Genomic DNA, 18,901 nt, shown 5'->3' on the forward strand with positions numbered 1-18,901 from the left:
TTGCTGCCAATTTAAAATGTTGTTTCATAATAGTAAGGTAGAACACATGGAATTATTTTGTATTTTCTCAAATCATTAAACTTTAGTTTTTGCTCCAAAATATGTTTTATTGTAAAAAAGTTTCCATTGGGTACTGAGTAGAATTTTACTTAATTAATTCAAATGAATGTCATGTGAAGATAGATGTTTTTCCTGGTGTGTGTGTGTGTGTGTGTGTGTGTGTGTGTGAGAGAGAGAGAGAGAGAGAGAGAGAGAGAGAGAGAGAGAGAGAGAACAGAATTTTGTTTTCTGGGACATATGTGATGGCATCCCTACTTATTGGTTTTTATAGCATTTAAGTTGGGGCAATTTCATCTCTATTCAGACGGTTTCTGTAAGGAGTAAATAAATTATGAAAGAAGGATTCAATAAAGTCGAGTAATAATAGTAGTAACAATTATTTGTTAAAACATAGGGAATAAGGGATACTAAGTGAGCAGTTCTGTTCCAAAGCCTGGATGCAGATCAGGATCCAGAAAGATGTGGGTGTTTGTTTATTCCTCATCTGGAAGATGGACTTTCCCTACCAGAACAAGCTGGTTAGTTACGTCACAAACTACAGCCAGTACTTCTGGCAAGGCAGCACTAACTACTGCAGGGTTTCCACAAGCCTGGAAGAGTTGTGAGCCTTGCTGAATATCCTGAGGGCAGTGTATGGAATGTTGCTTATAAACTTCCTGTAGGAAAAGAAGAGGACATAAAACATACCTTGACTTCAGAGAGAAAGGAGGTTACAAGACCTACGACAATTATTTTTCATCAGAAAGATTCCAGAACAAATCTGAGGGTAGCCATTAAAAAGTTCCAGACTTCAGGGAAACAAGACTTTAGCCAAAATAACCAACACAGGGGTAATAGAACCTGTAGGAACCACTCCTAGTAGATAGGTGCTGCCACAGTTGAGAGATAGGGTCATCCACTCATCTCAAAAAAAAAAAAAAAAAAAAAAAAAAAAAAATGGAACAGAGACTGTAGGAGAAGCCATCCAATGACTGCCCAACTTAGGGGTCCATCTCACCTGCAGCCACCGAACCCAGACACTATTACTGATGCCAAGAAGTGCTTGCTGACAGGACCCTGGTAGGACTGTTCCCTGAAAGGTTCTGTCAGCAGCTGACTAATAAGGATGCAGATACAGCTAACAATAGGACTTAGCAGCAGGGACCCCAATGGAAGAGCTAGGGGAAGAAAGAACTGAAGGGGATTGCAACCCCATAGGAAGAACAATTTCAATTAACTAGATTCCCTGGGAGCTCCCAGGGACTAAACCACCAACCAAAGAATATACATGATGGGATCTATGGCTCCAGATAAATCTGTTGCAGAGGATAGCCTTATCTGACATCCGTGGGTGGGGAGGCCCTCTGTCCTGTGGAGGCTTGATGCTCCAGCATAGGGGAATGCTAGAGCAGTGAGGAGGAAGTAGGTGAGTGGAGTAGAGGAGCACCTTCATAGAGGCAAAGGGGAAGGGGGGAGGATGAAATGGGGGGTTGTGGATGAGAAACTGGGAAGGTATCATTTGAAATGTAAACGAATAAAATTATTGGTAAAAAAAAAAAAAAATCTACTCAGTGTTTTGCTCTACACCGGAACATGTGGAAATCCTAATTATCTTGGACCTGCACCTCTGGAAAACACTGCTGAACAAATTTTTAATGTGGTGTGTCCAAATAGAAGAAATACTGAATATCTTTTGGAAATTGCAGATTCTATTAAGAAACTTATGCTAGAGGATGCAGAGGAGCTTCTCTTGTCTTTGGAAAATTTAGTAAAGGAAAGCTTGGAAGAAAATTTGAACCTAAGTGGCACACAGTTACCAACTCCCCCAAACAGGCAGACTTTTGGTCTTCAGAGAATAATATCAATACAAAGCAGAAGTATGTTTTAGACATTCTTACTTAAGGAGCTTACTACTTAATGTAATTTAAGTATCATCTAAATTTCCATTGTATTTGCAAGTGATCTAAAAACATATTCAGTATATTTGCATAAAGGGAAAGAAAGAGTTCAAGTTGTACAAGTGATTTCCTAATTATATGACATTTGAACATTTGTTAATTAGAAATACAGGTCTCAATTAACTTCCTGTTTCTATTAGAGTAACCATGGTTTATTGTATATAAGTTTAAAATAATGTTATTAGATATGGTAATAGGTAAGCTTCCAACATTGATTGTTAATTTCCTTGTTATTTGGGACTAAAGAAAACTAAAACTGAGATCAAAAGAAATTGTTTTTTTTTTAAATGTGAATTGTTCCTTGCAATTATAGTGTGCTGTGCTGTTTTCTTTTTAGGATACAAAGAAAAACTATATATAGCTATATAAATCAATCTACAAATGTTAATGACATTTAATCTCATAATAAAACTGAAAAAAGATAGGCTTTCTGATAATTACAACTGGTGGAAACATAATAAAAATTGTGTTTAAAACAAAAACAAAATCAAAAACAAAAATGTGGGACACTCAGAGAGTGCCAAAATGCTAAGAGAACTTAAAAATACTTCATCTGTTTTGCACATTCTCTTTAATGCTATGTTCTTCTCAGCCAGCAATTATATCTTACCATTCACAGACCTACCTCACTCCCTTTTGACTTCTTCATGCTGAAGCTAGAATGAACTCTCAAATTCAGTTCAGATATATCCTATTACTGGTCTTCAATAATTACAAAATAAACACTGAAATTTATAATGTTGTATCCAAAGGTGACCTTTGAATTTTCTCCCACTGCATCCCCTTCATTCATTGTACCTGAGATCAAATTACACTTGATTTCCAATTCATTTTCAAATCTATGTAGTGTTGGTGGTTAAAGAATTTGTTATATTTCCTCTCTCTCTCTCTCTCTCTCTCTCTCTCTCTCTCTCTCTCTCTGCCTCTCTGAAGCAATTTAATTTATATAATAGATACCACAATTTTAGCCAACCATTCTGTAGGAGATTGTGGCTTTAGGCACATTAGTCAAAAGGAGTTCTTTTTTAAAAATTATTATTTTATTTTTTCATTGTCCAGGGGCATTCAGATTCCATACAACTCCAGATCTTGGTTGATGTTAACAACTTTATACCTTCAGAAAAAAAGAATACACCTTCTCCAAATCAGTATGTAGAATAGCAGAGCAAAACTCCATTGGAATATTGAAATAGATTTTTAAAATAAGATTCAATACATGATACAAAAACATTATGGTAAACTTCTTGGAAACTAATGACTTCAAAAATGATGGAAGCCACAGCAGGGATAAATGCAGATATATCTGATGAGGATTTTGTATCTAAAACTCCCAGAGCAGGAATTATAAAACAATTTTAAAATGAGGGAAACAATTCAGCTAATATTTTTATCAAAGATATAGTAACAAATAAATATGAATAAATGTTCATCATTAGAGTCATTAGAGTAGATGTCATGGGTCATGACCCCTTTGGGTATCAATCAACCTTTTCATGGAGGTCATATATCAGATATCCTGAGGATCAGATTATTTACTTTACAATTAAACAAAATGCAGTAGCAAAAAATAATTTTATGGTTAGGCTCACCTCAACATCAGTACATGTATTAAATTTGCCATTATTAGGAAGGTTAGGAACTTCTGCATTAAAGGAATATGAACTATAATGTGAAGTCAGGTTGAAGAGATTCCTCAGTGGTTAAGAGCATTGTTGCTCTTGCAGAGGACCTGGATTTGATTCTCAGGACCCACAGGATAGCCTATGACCATTGGTTATTTCAGTTCTAAAGGATCCAACACTCTTTTTTGACTTCTATTGTCACTTTATGTATATACCATACAGATAATCAAAATGCTCATACACAGGAATTAAAATTAAATAAACACTACATATATCCCAGTGTTATTATTATTACCAAAATTAAGGTGAGAGTCTCAGATTCTAGGTAGTAGTATACAACAGTGGAGATAGTTCGAAAAACATTTGTTAGTTCATCAAAAAGTATAATGTGACACTCCTCTTCTGCCCCTCGCTTGGTCTTTATGGCTGGGGCAGACACCTAGCTGGTCTGCTCCTGTGAATACAACATATCCTGAGACATCCTAGAGGAGTCACTGTACTCAGAGCAACAGGTAAGAAGACTCTTGCACTACCCTACATCCCAGAGCTACAACTGGGAGCAGGGGGGTGCACAGGGCCCACCAGGCACCCAAACCCCATGCCTGCAGAATACCACTCCCCTTCCAGCCCTTGCTTGGTCTTTGTGGCTGGGGTAGACACCTAGCTGGTCTGCTCCCATGAAGACACCATATCTGGAGACATCCTAGAGGAGGTACTGCATTCAGAGCAGCTGGAGCTCAAAATCACTGGATCACAGAGACATCTGGACCCTGAGGAGTTCTGACACAAGTAAGATAACTGGAAAGAAAGGCTCCAGTCAGACAGAAACAGTGAGTGCAGGTAGGACTAGAGTTAACCAGATGGTGAAAGGCAAGCACAAGAACATAAGCAACAGAAACTAAACTTATTTGACATCATCAGAACCCAGTTCTCCCACCATACCAAGCCCTGAACACTCCATCACACCAGAAAAGCAGGATTCAGAATTAAAATTACTTCTCATGATGATGACAGAGGACTTTAAGAAGGACATAAATAACACTCTCAAAGAATTTGAGGAGAACACAGGTAAACAGGTAGAAGCCCTTAAAGAGGAAACACAAAAATCCCTTAAAGAATTGCAAGAAAACACAAAGAAACAGGTGAAGGAATTAAACAAAACTGTCCAGAATCTAAAAATGGAAGTAGAAACAATAAAGAAATCTCAAAGGGAGACTACCCTGGAGATAGAAAACCTAGGGAAAAGATCAGGAGTCATAGACGCAAGCATCACCAACAGAATACAAGAGATAGAAGAGAGAATCTCATGTGTAGAAGATACCATGGAAAACATTGACACAACTGTCAAAGAAAATGCAAAATGCAAAAAGCTCCTAACTCCAAACATCCAGGAAATCCAGGACACAATGAGAAGGCCAAACCTAAGGATAATAAGTATAGATGAGGGTGAAGATTCCCAACATCAAGGGCCAGTAAATATGTATAACAAAATTATAGAGAAAAACTTCCCTAACCTAAAAAAGAGATGTCCATGAACATCCAAGAAGCCTAGAGAACTCCAAATAGACTAGACCTGAAAAAAATGCCTCCTGTTACATAATAATCAAAATATCAAATGTACAAAACAAAGAAAAAAATACTAAAAGCAGTAAGGGAAAAAGTCAAGGCAGGCCTATAAGAATTACACCAGACTTCTCGCCAGAGACTACAGAAGCCAGAAGATCCTGGACTGATATCATACAGACCCTAAGACAACACAAATGCCAGCCCAGACTACTATACCCAGCAAAACTCTCAATCACTATTGATGGAGAAACCAAGATGTTCCATGACAAAACCAAATTTACACAATATCTTCCTATAAATCCAGCACTTCAAAGATGGAAAACTCCAACACAGGAGGGAAACTACAACCTAGAAGAGGCAAGAAAGTAATCTTCCAAAAATCCCAAAAGAAGATAGTTACACAAACATAATTCTACCACTAATAACAAAAATAACAGGAAGTAACAATCATTTTCTTTAATATATCTTAATATCAATGGACTCAATTTCCAATAAAAAGATGTAGACTATCAGACTGGATACATAAACAGGACCCAGGATTTTGCTGCATACAAGAAACATACCTCTGTGAAAAAGATAGACACTACCTCAGAGTAAAAGAATGAAAAACAATCTTCCAAGCAAATGGTCCCAAGAAACAAGCAGGAGTAGCCATTCTAATATCAAATAAAATTGTCTTTCAACCAAAAGTAATAAAAAAAAATAAAGAAGGACACTTCATACTCATCAAAGAAAAAAATCTACCAAGATGAACTCTCAATTCTGAACATCTATGCCCCAAATGCAAGGGCAACCACATACATAAAAGAAACCTTACTAAAGCTCAAAGCATACATTACACCTCACACAATAATAGTGGGGGATTTCAACACCATACTCTCAGCAATAGACAGATCATGGACACAGAAACTAAACAGAGACACAATGAAACTAACAGAAGTTATACATAATGGATTTAACTGACATCTATAGAACATTTCATACTAAAACCAAAGAATATACCTTTTTTTCTCAGCACCTCATGGTACCTTCTCCAAAATAGACCATATAATTGATCACAAAACAGGCCTCAACAGATATAAAAAGATTGAAATAATCCCTTGTACCCTACCAGATCACCATGGAGTAAGGTTGATCTTTAATAATGACAAAAACAATGCAAAGCTCACATACAGGTTGAAACTTAGCGATGCTCTGGTCAATGATGACTTGGTCAAAAACGAAATAAAGAAAGAAATTGAAGACATGTTAGAATTTAATGAAAATTAGGAAACAGCATAACAAAACTTGTGGGACTCCATAAAAGCAGTGCTAATAGGAAAACACATAACTCTACCTGCCTACAAAAAAAAAAAAAAAAAAAAAAAAAAAAAAAAAAAAAATCTGGAGAGAGCATACACTAACAGCTTGACAGCACACCTGAAAGCTTTAGAGCAAAAAGAAGCAAATACACCCAAGAGGAGTAGACAGCAGAAAATAATCAAACACAGGGCTGAAATCAACCAAGTAGAAAGAGAAAGAATTATACAAAAATTCAACAAAACCAGGAGGTGGTTCTTTGAGAATATCAACAAGATAGATAAACCCTTAGCCAGACTAACCAAAGGGCACAGAGACGGTATCCAAATTAATAAAATCAGAACTGAAAAGGGAGACATAACAACAGAAACTGAGGAAATTAAATAAAATCAACAGATCCTACTAAAAAGGGCTATACTCAACAAAATTGGAAAATCTGGATGAAATGTACAATTTTCTAGACAGATACAAGGTACCAAAATTAAATCAGGAGGAGATAAACCATCTAAACAGTCCCATAACCCCTCAAGAAATAGAAACAGTTATTAAAAGTCTCCCCACCAAAAAAATGTCTGGGACCAGATGGTTTTAGTGCAGAATTATATCAGACTTTCAAAGAAGACTTAATATCAATTCTCTTTAAACTATTCCGCAGAATAAAAACAGAAGGAACACTACCCAATTCATTCTATGAAGCTACAATCACACTCATACCTAAACCTCACAAAGGCCTAACAAAGAAAGAGAACTTCAGACCAATCTCTCTTATGAATATTGATGCAAAATATTCAATAAAATTCTGGCAAACTGAATCCAAGAACACATCAAAACAATCATCCACCATGATTAAGTAGGCTTTATCCCAGGAATGCAGGGATGGTTCAATATTTGGAAATACATCAATGTAATCCAGTATGTAAACAAACTCAGAAAAAAACCCACATGATCATCTTACTAGATGCTGAGAAAGCATTTGACAAAATTCAAAATCCCTCATGTTAAAAGTCTTGGAAAGATCAGGAATTCAAGGTCCATACCTAAACATAGTAAAAGCAATATACAGCAAGCCAGTAGCCAACATCAAACTAAGTAGAGAGAAACTTGAAGCAATCCCACTAAGATCAGGGATTAGACAAGGCTGCCCACTCTCACCCTACCTATTCAATATAGTACTGGAAGTTCTAGGGAGAACATTTAGACAACAAAAGAAAGTCAAAGGGGTACAAATAGAAAAGGAAGAAGTCAAAATTTTACTATTTGCAGATGATATGATAGTATACTTAAGTGACCCCAAAACTTCCACTAAAGAACTTCTAAACCAGATAAACAACTTCAGCAAAGTGCCTGGATAAAAAATCAACTCAAACAAATCAGTAGCCTTCCTCTACTCAAAGGATAAACAGGCTGAGAAAGAAATTAGGGAAATGAGAGCCTTCACAATAGCTACAAATAGTGTAAAATATCTTGGAGTGAATCTAACCAAGAAGTGAAAGATCTCTATGACAAGAACTTTAAGTCTCTGAAGAAAAAAATCTAAGAAGATCTCAGATGATACAAAGATCTTCCATGCTCGTGGATTGGCAGGATTAATTTAGTAAAAATGGCCATCTTGCCAAAAGCAATCTATAGATTCAATGCAATCCCCATCAAAATTTCAAATCAATTCTTCATAAAGATAGAAAGAGCAATTTGCAATTTCATTTGAAATAACAAAAAAACCCAGGATAGTGAGAACTTCTGGGGAAATCACCATTCCTGACCTCAAACTTCTACAGAGCAATAGTGATAAAAACTGCATGGTATTGGTACAGAGACAGGCAGGAAGATCAATGGAATAGAATTGAAGATCCAGAAATGAACCCACACACCTATGATCACTTGATCTTTGACAAAGAATCTAAAACCATCCAGAGGAAAAAGGGCAGCATTTTCAACAAATGGTGCTGGCTCAACTGGAGGTCAGCATGTAGAAGAATGAAAATCAATCCATTCTTATCCCCTTGTACAAAGCTCAAGTCCAAATGGATAAAGGTCCTTCACATGAAACTAGTTACACTGAAACTAATAGAAAAGAAGGTAGGGAAGACCCTCGAATACATAGGCACAGGGGAAAATTCCTGAACAGAACACCAATGGCTTATGTTCTAAGATCAAGAATTGACAAATGGAACCTCATCAAATTGTAAAGCTTCTGCAAGGCAAAGGACACTATCAATAGGACAAAATGGCAACCAACAGATTGAGAAAATATCATTACCAATCCTACATCCAATAGAGGGATAATATCCAAGATATACAAAGAACTCAAGAAAGTATACTCCAGACAACCAAATAACCCTACTAAAAACTGGGACAGAACTAAACAAAGAATTCTCAACTGAGGAATCTCAAATGGCCGACAAGCACCTTAAGAAATGTTCAACATCCTTAGTCATCAGGGAAATGCAAATCAAATTAGCCCTAAGATACCACCTCACACCAATCAGAATGGCTAAGATCAAAAACTCAGGTGATAGTAGATGCTGAAGAGGATGTGGAGCCAGAGGAACACTCCTCCATTGTTGGTGGGATTGCAAGCTGGTACAACCACTCTCGAAATCTGTCTGGTGGTTCCTCAAAAAATTGGACATAGTATTCCCTGAGGACCCAGCTATACCACTCCTGGGCATATACCCAGAAGATGCTCCAACATATAACAAGGACACATGCTCCACTATTTTAATAGCATTCTTATTTATAATAGCCAGAAGCTGGAAAGAACCCCGATGTCCTTCAACAAGAAATTTATACAAAAAATGTGGTACATTTACACAGTGGAGTATTACTCAGCTATTAAAAACAATGAATTTGAGAAATTATTAGGCAAATGGATGGAACTGGAAATTATCATCCTGAGTGAGGTAACCCAATCACAAAAGAACACACATGGTATTTACTCACTGATAAGTGGATATTAGCCCAAAAGCTTGAAATAGCCAAGATTCAACTCACAGACCACATGAAGCTCATGAGGAATGAAGACCAAGTGTTGGTGCCTTGGTCCTACATAGAAGGAATAACAAAATACTCAAGGGAGCAAATATGGAGACAAAGCATGGGACAGAAACTGAAGGAGGGGCTGTCTAGAGACCATTCCACCTAGGTATCCATCCCATGGCAGTCACCAAAAATAGACTCTGATGTGGATGTCAGGAAGTGCATGCTGACAGGAGCCTGATATAGCTGTCTTCTTAGAGGTCTTCCAGAGTCTGGCATATTCAGAGGAGGGTGCTTATAGCTAACCATTGATCTGATCAAGGAGTTCCCAATGGAGGAGTTAGAGAGAAGACTGAAGGAGCTGAAAGTGTTTGTGGCCCCATGAGGAAAGCAACAATACCAACTAACCAGAGGTCCCAGGGTCTAAACCACAAGCCTGGGAGCACACAGGGAGAGACTCATCACTCCAACTGTATATGTAGGGGAGGATTGCCTTGTCAGGCATAGGTGGGAGAGAAGATCTTTGGTCCCATGAAGCCTGGACGCTGAGTGTGGGGGAATTCGAGGGTGGTAATGTTGGAGTGGGGGAGTATGTGGGGGTACATCCTCATAGAAGCAGGAGGTGAGGGGATGGGATAGGTGTTTCCTGGGGGAGCAGGAAATTAAGTAAGGGGATAAAATCTGAAATGTAAATAAAATATTCAATAAAAAAGAAAAATAATAATAATGTATATTTGCTACCTGTATTACTTGCTGGGGCTGGCATAACATGGCTTCATAATTTATCGTAACAGTTGTTTTCTTACAATTTTAGAGAGTAGAATTTCAAGATGTTTTTTTATTTTTGATGTGTATCTCTAGCATGTCTCTAACACGTACCTTTCAAAATACATCCACTATATTCATATTTTAAGGCACTAACATAAAAACTTTATTTTGAGGGGTGGCCCATGACAGCCAATGTCATTATATAATTTAAAAATCTCACATAAGTATTTATCCAAAAGAAATGTAAAACCACATGTTCATACAGAGCCATGAACAGGATTGATTATAGTGTCTTTATTCATAATTATCCCAAACTGGAAATAACCCAAATGTCCATCAACTGCTGAATGGATAAACACATTATCATGCATCCACACAATAGCTTGCTTTTCCACAACAACAAAAAAAAAATGAACAAAGGATGAATACAGGCAGAAACATGAATGAACAAAGCATTATGCTAAGTGAAAACAAGTTAGATACAAAAAGCTACACACTGTAAGATCCTGTTTATATACGATTCTGCAAAAGAAGAAAGTATGGGAACAGAAGTGAGATCAATAGTTGTCTGGCACCAGGGAAAAAGGAGGGAACTGAATTAAGATGTGTCTCAGGGAACTTCTGTGTATGATGAGAATATTATACCTTAAGTCAGGCAGTGATTTTTGTATGACTTTTATTTGGGGGGGAAAAAAAAAAACGCCAAATTGTACACTTAGAAAGAAAAATTTTATTGCATGTAAATAATATTTAAATAAATCAGGCTTAGGTTTATGGAGACAGTTGAGCAGTAATGGTGGTTGTTACACAAGTGTAAAGCCTTGAGTTTGATCTGCAGAACCCATGTAAGGCTTGGGAAACTAGCAGACATCTGAAACCCCAGGGCTTGTACAGGGAAATAGAAAGAGGAGTCAGGGCAGTCCCTGGAATCTCACAGGCTAGCTACTCCCCTATACAGCAGCAAACTGCAAATGTAGTGTGTCTCAAATAAGGTGAATGGCAAGGACTGACATTAGATTGTCTTCTGCCCTCTGTATACATGTTCTAGCACACACACTCATATACACATGTACGCACACATGGATGGATATGCACACATCGCATGTACATGTGTACAAACAAATATATTAACTACATCACAGTTACAAAGAGAAAAGAAATTGTGAACCAGAAAGTCTTGTAAATATGTGCAAAATCTCTCAAGAACTTATTTATACACCTTCAACTTGCCTTCAGCCTCTTTTCCTTTCTAAATAGTATTGAGATGATCCTGTCCTAAAGAAGCTCCATCTAAATTGATGATAATCTCAAAAAAAACTCTCCTTTGGGGAAGAGAAAAGCAAATTGATCTCAGAAGCCTTAGACCTCACTCTTGGGACAGTCACATATAATTTATGGCCAAACAATCTCATTTCTCTAAATGTATTACTGCATATACCAGGATTTGTAAGCACCTTCACAAATCCAGTGCTTTTATTTAAGAGTAACAATAATGTCTAGTATTTTAAGGAGTTTAATCTACAGAACTCATTGTGCTAATAATTTATGTATGTGATAGGTTCTCCTTTCATTACTTCAATAGCTTCTTACTCTGTAGATCAAATGCCTAATACTTAGAGGCAAGATACAGGAGGAGGTGAGAAGCAGGATACAGGAGAAGGTGTAGATACGCAGCAAGCCTCTCACCCCATTCCTCTGGCCTGACTAGAAGCTACCTCAGATCTTTCTGTATTGAACCTTCTGTTCCCACATATGCTGGTTAGAAATGAACCCTCTTCACAAACATTAGCAAGAAAATATATACAAGTATCCCCGATCTATTGCCACTTCATGAGATGACTGTAGTCTATGCTCTAAACCAGCTCCATAAATTTTATAATTATATCCTTGAATTTTCACATTTTGATGACTACCCACTTTACCCAGTTTCACATCTATGCTTTCCTACTATTATTTACGAATATACTCAAACAACACAATAGTATATATACCCAATCCCTATCTCACGGTCTGCACTTGACAATCCAGGCTAAGAGCCACAATTTTTTCAAAAACTATGAGAAGCTCTCCTCAAAGGAAAAGTCTCAGATCATTAGATGACATTTTAGAGTACAGAAAATGTATGTCAAAAGGAGGGAATTTATGGAAAGTTATAATACAGAAGAAAAGCTTTTCCTAGGTTCTGAGTTCAATGTTTTGTCATGACTTAGAGTTTAGGTGTCTTACTTGAAGTGTGTGAACATGGCTGGCATTGCCATCACGTGGGAAAGGAAACAGTCATGCCACTGCAAAGTGGGAAGATGCAAGGTAGGCCAGGTCCCTAAGATTGACAGATAGAAAATGGCTAGATATGTCGCTTCCCAAAATACTACTTTCGCAATCCTCTTTTGCCTAGAAAGTTGAAAGTAAATTAATCATGTCTTTAAATCATGGGATTTTATATGACAGGTGGTCCATGAACTATGAGTGTCTTTGAATGATTGGCTTTTAACCCAGGACTTGATGAGAAAAAATATCTTGAAAAGGTGCAGCATGACCTCCAGGACCTACCTCTTTTTCGGGTTTTAGAAAGAATATGAGTGGGTCCTGAAAATTACTCTGTCATCATTTGTCAAACGGCACCTCCATCATATAGTAGCTACAGGAAGTTATAGAAGATCATGCTTGGCCTGGAAATAATGTGAGACCCGTTCTCAGAGTGTAGCCCTAACGTAAATCATTAAAGTATCTCCCATTTCTGTCCTCCTCCATGAAGACTTTCATGGGCTGATATGTATGCTATACCACCATTATACTCAGGAAGCATTGTTAAATATTAGTCTATTGACAAGGAAGGAGGTGATGTTACAATGGTGGCATAGGCCATACCTTCCCAAGTGCTCTGCCCATGTTTAGTCCACCCAAGAGAAAAGAGATTACATTCTGAAATGATTAAGAGTATACTTTGGGAAACTTCACTTGCAAGATTCTCCCAAGGCCCAGATGTTTACTTTACATGTTTCTCAGTCTTTACCCTTCAGGTTTACTTTTGGCTGAAAATCAGAGAACTCTTGGTAGGGATATTGTTTGGACCAAAACTAGTCTATAGGAGGCAATATTTATTGATACAGACTGTAAGGGGAAGTACTAATACTATAGTCTAGTTCCCTATTGGTTCTAGATTTATTAATTAAAAAAAAAAAGCCAAGAGCTGATTGTTTGGTGGAAGGTATAAATGGGACTTCCAGGTCCCAAGAGAAAAAAGAGATGTAGAAAAGAGTATTCACGTAAGATCTCAGGGCAGCCTCAGCCTGCAGCTCCACTGTGGGTGGGTTTCCAGAGATGTTTGGGAGGGGTTGATTGAAATAGCTACTGAGTTTGAGGCCAACGGAGAGAGACAGAGATGGTAATTTGGTAAAGGTAAATATTTCCAAGCAGGTGGTATCTGCTTCCAGCAATTGTGCCACAAAAGGTAAGCTGTAAAGTGACAAGCTAAGTATATGTCCTTTATCGGTGGATTCAGTGGTCTCAGGTGTGGCTGGCAATGTGACCCCTCCCAAAGAAAGGGTCTCAGGAGTTGCCTGGTGGAGGGGCTTGACTTCCACAACAGAGGTGGGTAGGAAAGAGAAGTTGGGTCAGTGCTGGTAGCACCAATTCATCTAAGCTGAGTGAAACTGAAGAGAGCTGGGCGTGGGCTGGTACTGCAGCCACAGTCCTGGGAAAAGCTTTGTAAATCTACATGCAACACCAGTCCAAATCACCATCGCAGGTCTGCTAATCCAACCAGATCTTCTCATCTGCCTCTCAAAGACCTGTCAGATCCCCATTGCTTGTTCTATCTCCACACAAGGAAGACAGAGAATGACTAAGCAGAGAGAACATCAATACTTACCTGTTCACCTTTCAAAAAGGTGACAAGCAATATTCTCAGTAGCTGCCAGGGCAGAACTTATATTTCCATGTCCTCTTCCAATTTGACACTAGAAACTGTCTTTCCTGCCCTGTATTCTCCTTCCTTCCTTCCTTCCTTCCTTCCTTCCTTCCTTCCTTCCTTCCTCCCTCCCTCCCTCCCTTCCTTCCTTTCTTCCTTCCTCTCTTTCTGTCTTTCTTTCTTTCTTTCTTTCTTTCTTTCTTCCTTTCTTTCTTTCTTTCTTTCTTTCTTTCTTCTTTCTTCCCATTTTTTTTCCCTGAGAAATGAGGGGGTTTATCCTTGCTCTAAAAAGAAGTCACTTGATGAAAGTGGCCAAGAATGAACAAAGAACTGTCTAAATTTTATTTTAACCCAGCTCTGGAATTCAATTGTTTTTAACTGGCATTTCTGCTTTTTGTTTATGAAAAATTAATAGTTTAATATAGAAAAAAGAGTCCCCAGACTGTCTATTTAGGGTCACATTTCTTTCACTACAAATCTGGGTCTGAATTTTGCCTGCCAAGAATTCTTAAGTCAGTTTGTATACCACAGAATCTGCTTCCCAGTCCCCAACTTCGGAAGAACAACACCAATAAAATGACAAACAGGACACAATAATAGGTCTAGGGTTGAAGACACCTCAGAGGTATTTCATGCACACAGTCAACAATAAGCATTTAAAATGAAATCCACATCATTCAACTTGATGAGGGAGATTCCACTGTCTCTATAACAGCTTAGAGAAGCTTCTGTGTGCTGGGTACCTACTGGGCTTTCCACTGTAAATTTCACTGAACATCTCCTTCAGCATACTTTCTCAAAGAAATGAAGATGGTTTCCATTTCACACATGAAAGAACCAAAACTCGGAATTTTTCTGACTCACCTAAGGTTGATGACAGAAAATACAACCAAGATTAAAAGCATCTTCTTCATCCTGATAAACTCAGAGCTTAAGCCTTCTGAACACAAGAAAACATAATTTAGATTGATTTAGTGATGATCCCCCAATCACTCAATGGCTTTCACAAATTCTTACGTATTGAGTTTCATCACAGTGGTCAAAGGAATGAGCATGAACACCTTGAGGGAGGTAGGCTTTACTTTGGTTCAGTGTTTCAGATGATTTAGCTCATGTGTGCTTGCACTTGGGGAGAAGAACAGGGAAGCAGCAGAATATTGTGAAAAGAACATCTTCACCCCACCTTGAAAAGGAAATACCATGTATAATGCACCAACCAGGACCTCACCTATAATGAACTACTTTCTCTAGCCTAATAACACTTTCTAAAGTCCTTACAACCTCTTAAAGTATCACAATTTTAGGGTGAGGTATTGTCTTACTTTGCTTTATATCTCTATAATAAAGACAATGACCAAAACTAACTCAGGGAGGAATGGTTTTATTGCATCTTATAAGCTCTCAGGTCATAGTCTATCATTGAGGAAAATCAGGGTAGGAAGTCAAGCAGGAATTCAGAGGCAGGAATTAGAGCAAAGATTATGGAAAATACTGCTTATTGGCTTGCTCTAATGGCTCACTCACATTTCTTATATACACCAAGACCACTTGCCTGGGTGGCTTTATTGAGGATTGAAGCTTGAGAAAATTCAGTTATTTTTGTGTCATAACCCCATCCTTTTTTTTTTTTTTTTTTTTTTTTTTTTTAGTTTTTCGAGACAGGGTTTCTCTGTGTAGTCCTGGCTGTCCTGGACTCACTTTGTAGACCAGGCTGGCCTCGAACTCAGAAATCCGCCTGCCTCTGCCTCCCAAGGGCTGGGATTAAAGGTGTGAGCCACCACCGCCCAGGTAACCCCATCCTTTCATCAACATACTAGGTAGCTCTGTATACCTGGAGGTTTCATGGGCCTAGTTGATTTAGTATAAGAAACAAAGAAAACACTAGAAAAGCACAAAGCCTCAAGTTTTTGATCTGCGTATTACAGAAAGTTGATATCAGCCTTACTATTCAAGGAATTCATGTTGTGTAGAACTTGTGCTTGTAAGTGATGCCATTTTAAGATTGTATGATGGATGTCATTGTTTTGAAAAAATTTATAATGTCCCTTCATTTCATATGAGTTAGATTTCCTCAAAACTGATAACATAGGATCATAGATTACAGAGTTACACATTGTTATATTGTGAGATAATTAAACTGCTGAGTGAAAATTTTCATTTGTACATTTTTATTTTTAAAATAAATATTTCTTATTTTTTGTTTGTTTATTTATTTATTTATTTATTTATTTATTTATTTATTTATTTATGTATATCCCAAACCTGGCTCCTTTTCCCAGTTCTTCCCTCACGAAGTCGCCCCTCTTCTCCTTCCCCCTTTTCTCTGAGAAGGTGGGCCCCCTTGGGTATCGCCCCCACCCAGGCACATCACGTATCTGCCAGATTAGGTTCATCCTCTTCCACTGAGACCAGAAAAAGTAGCCATAGAGACTGGGCTGCATGTCTGCTATATATGTGCCAGGAGTCTCATTCTAGCCCGTGTAAGTTCTTTGATTGTTGGCTCAGTCTCTGAAAGCTTCCAGGGCTCCAGGTTACTTGATTCTGTTCCTTTTCTTGTGGTGTACCAATCCCCCCAGGGCCTCTAAAACTTTTCCCAACTCTTTCATAAGTGTCCTCTGTCCAATGTTTGGCAGTAGGTTCTTGCATCTGTTTCAGTCTTCTGCTATTATTATGCATCCAAGTACACGAGATTATGTGGCCACACCTGTGCCATAGTGTACATGTGCAGGTCAGAGGAAAGTTTACAGGAGTCTGCTCATTCTTCTCACAGTGTAAGTGCCAGAGATCAAAATCAGGTTATCAGGATTGGCAGCAAGCACTTATACATAATTAGCTATTTGCTAGCCTTAAACTACAGGTTTTTTTTTTCTAAAAAAAAATCTTTATAGATTTTATTTGTGTGCGATAGTAACCTAATATTTAACTTCCACCTTCAGCTTCAGCTCATTGATCTTTGCAAATCTTACAGGCTTGTAGCTTGGGCTTATATGTGCTTGTGTATAAGATATTCAGGCTCCCAACAATTGAAGTGTCACTGTCTTTCTTTATTGTCTTCATCCTATTGCTTCTAACAGCTCTACTGAGGTATAATTTATGTGCTATAAACTTCAATGGTTTTACAATATTTTTTACATTTAAATGTACAAATGAATAATGCCTAACAAATTTGCAGAGTTGTGCAAGCATTGCTGTAAACTACTTTGCATATATTTTTAAGTCAAGTTTACATGCTTTCTTGTAGTATAGTTTCTTTTTGTTCTATATTTTTTCTATTTTTTTTACCTTAATAAAGAGATATGTTTCATGAGAGTAGTTCTATGTTATGTGCAGCTTCGTCAATGGAGACATTTTGCTGACAATTTGCATAGTTTATTCTTCATTCACATTATCTTCTTGTCATCTTGGGCCCTTTAAATGTAGTGGACTAAGTTATTCATAATTCATAGGACAGATGATTTAGTTTTGATCATTCTACTAATGTTGAAGTCCAACTGACTATTTCAGGTGATGTGATAGTTCCTCATTATAGCCAATTGTGAGAAGATTGGAGAATGTTCCATGTATCGTAATTTACCAAAATGAGCTACCTACAGGTTTTGTTTCCCCAGAATCTTGGCATTATGTTTAAGTTTGGGTTAAAATTTTGGTTCTGCCTTTCATTAGCTCTATGATATCAGTGATTTAGATTTATCTACTACAAAAAAAGGGCAATAAAAGATTCCTGGTTACTGTGAAGGTTGGACCAGTTAATCCGTGGGGAAAAAAAAATCTTAGAATAATATTTGAAAGAGAAAACAGCAATAAATTTGCAAATTGTTCTTACTGACTAATCTGAATATTTCCTATTAGGGTAAAGTCAAATATATTTATGGGACCATTTGATAAGTCTCCTCAAAATCAAGTCTTAGTGTCTTAGTCTGTTATCTGATATAATAGAATATCAGGCTGGGTAGAATGCAATAATTTTTTTTTTTCATTTTGGGTTCTAGATGCTGGTAGTACAATCATACAGCACTGACATCTAGTGAAGAATTTTACATAGTTAAAGTATGGTAGAATGCATTATAAAACATGTAAGTCCAAGAAACTGAAGCCCAGTTCTCGCTTTTTGTAACTAATACCTATGGTAGCAAAACTCAAATTCATTCATAAGAATGGTGTTTCTATGATGCAATCACTATTCGGAGTTCCAGTACTAATGTCTTTCACTGAGGAAATTAAACTTGAAAATATTTCTCAGAAGAAGCATTCAAACCATTTGTGGAACATTCATAATCAGTAGGAAGAATTGCAGAAATGGAAGATTCGAGGAGGGGCTGGAATACTCTGCCTTAGTGATACAAACCCTGTTTTCTCATAGAAACAAAGTCTAGATAAAAATTAATTAAAAGTCTAAGAAGAGATAGAAGAAGATGGGGAGAATAAATGAACACGATTCTAGAAGCTGTGTGAGAGGGATTCTCTAGAGTCTGTTAATATAAAAAAGTTCACCAGGTTTAAATATTAAAAGATTTGAGAATATTTTACCTTAAAATTATGGAGATAATGCTCTGGCTTTTCATTCAAACTAAGACACCAATATTACATTGGATGTGCACAAGTCATTTAAGAGAGGTATGTTTAAATACCCTGCCTCAGAGAAGGAAGAGGAACTTAAGGGCATCTTAGGGATCTAAGGAGGGATGTACTGAAGAGAAGACCATTGGTAAATGAGGAACAAATACTGTTTAGATGAAACAGTGAATGCAAAGAGGAAAATTTTG

At 37.4% G+C, this 18,901-nt stretch overlaps 1 pseudogene; it reads left to right on the forward strand.

Annotated features, from left to right (window-relative positions):
* The first annotated feature begins 519 nt into the window (after positions 1–519).
* LOC117708756 (putative glutathione-specific gamma-glutamylcyclotransferase 2) overlaps positions 520–18,901 on the forward strand; it is a 31,608-nt pseudogene continuing 13,226 nt past the window's right edge.

Source organism: Arvicanthis niloticus, chromosome 5 (assembly GCF_011762505.2).
Source record: "Arvicanthis niloticus isolate mArvNil1 chromosome 5, mArvNil1.pat.X, whole genome shotgun sequence".
Lineage (NCBI taxonomy): Eukaryota > Metazoa > Chordata > Mammalia > Rodentia > Muridae > Arvicanthis > Arvicanthis niloticus.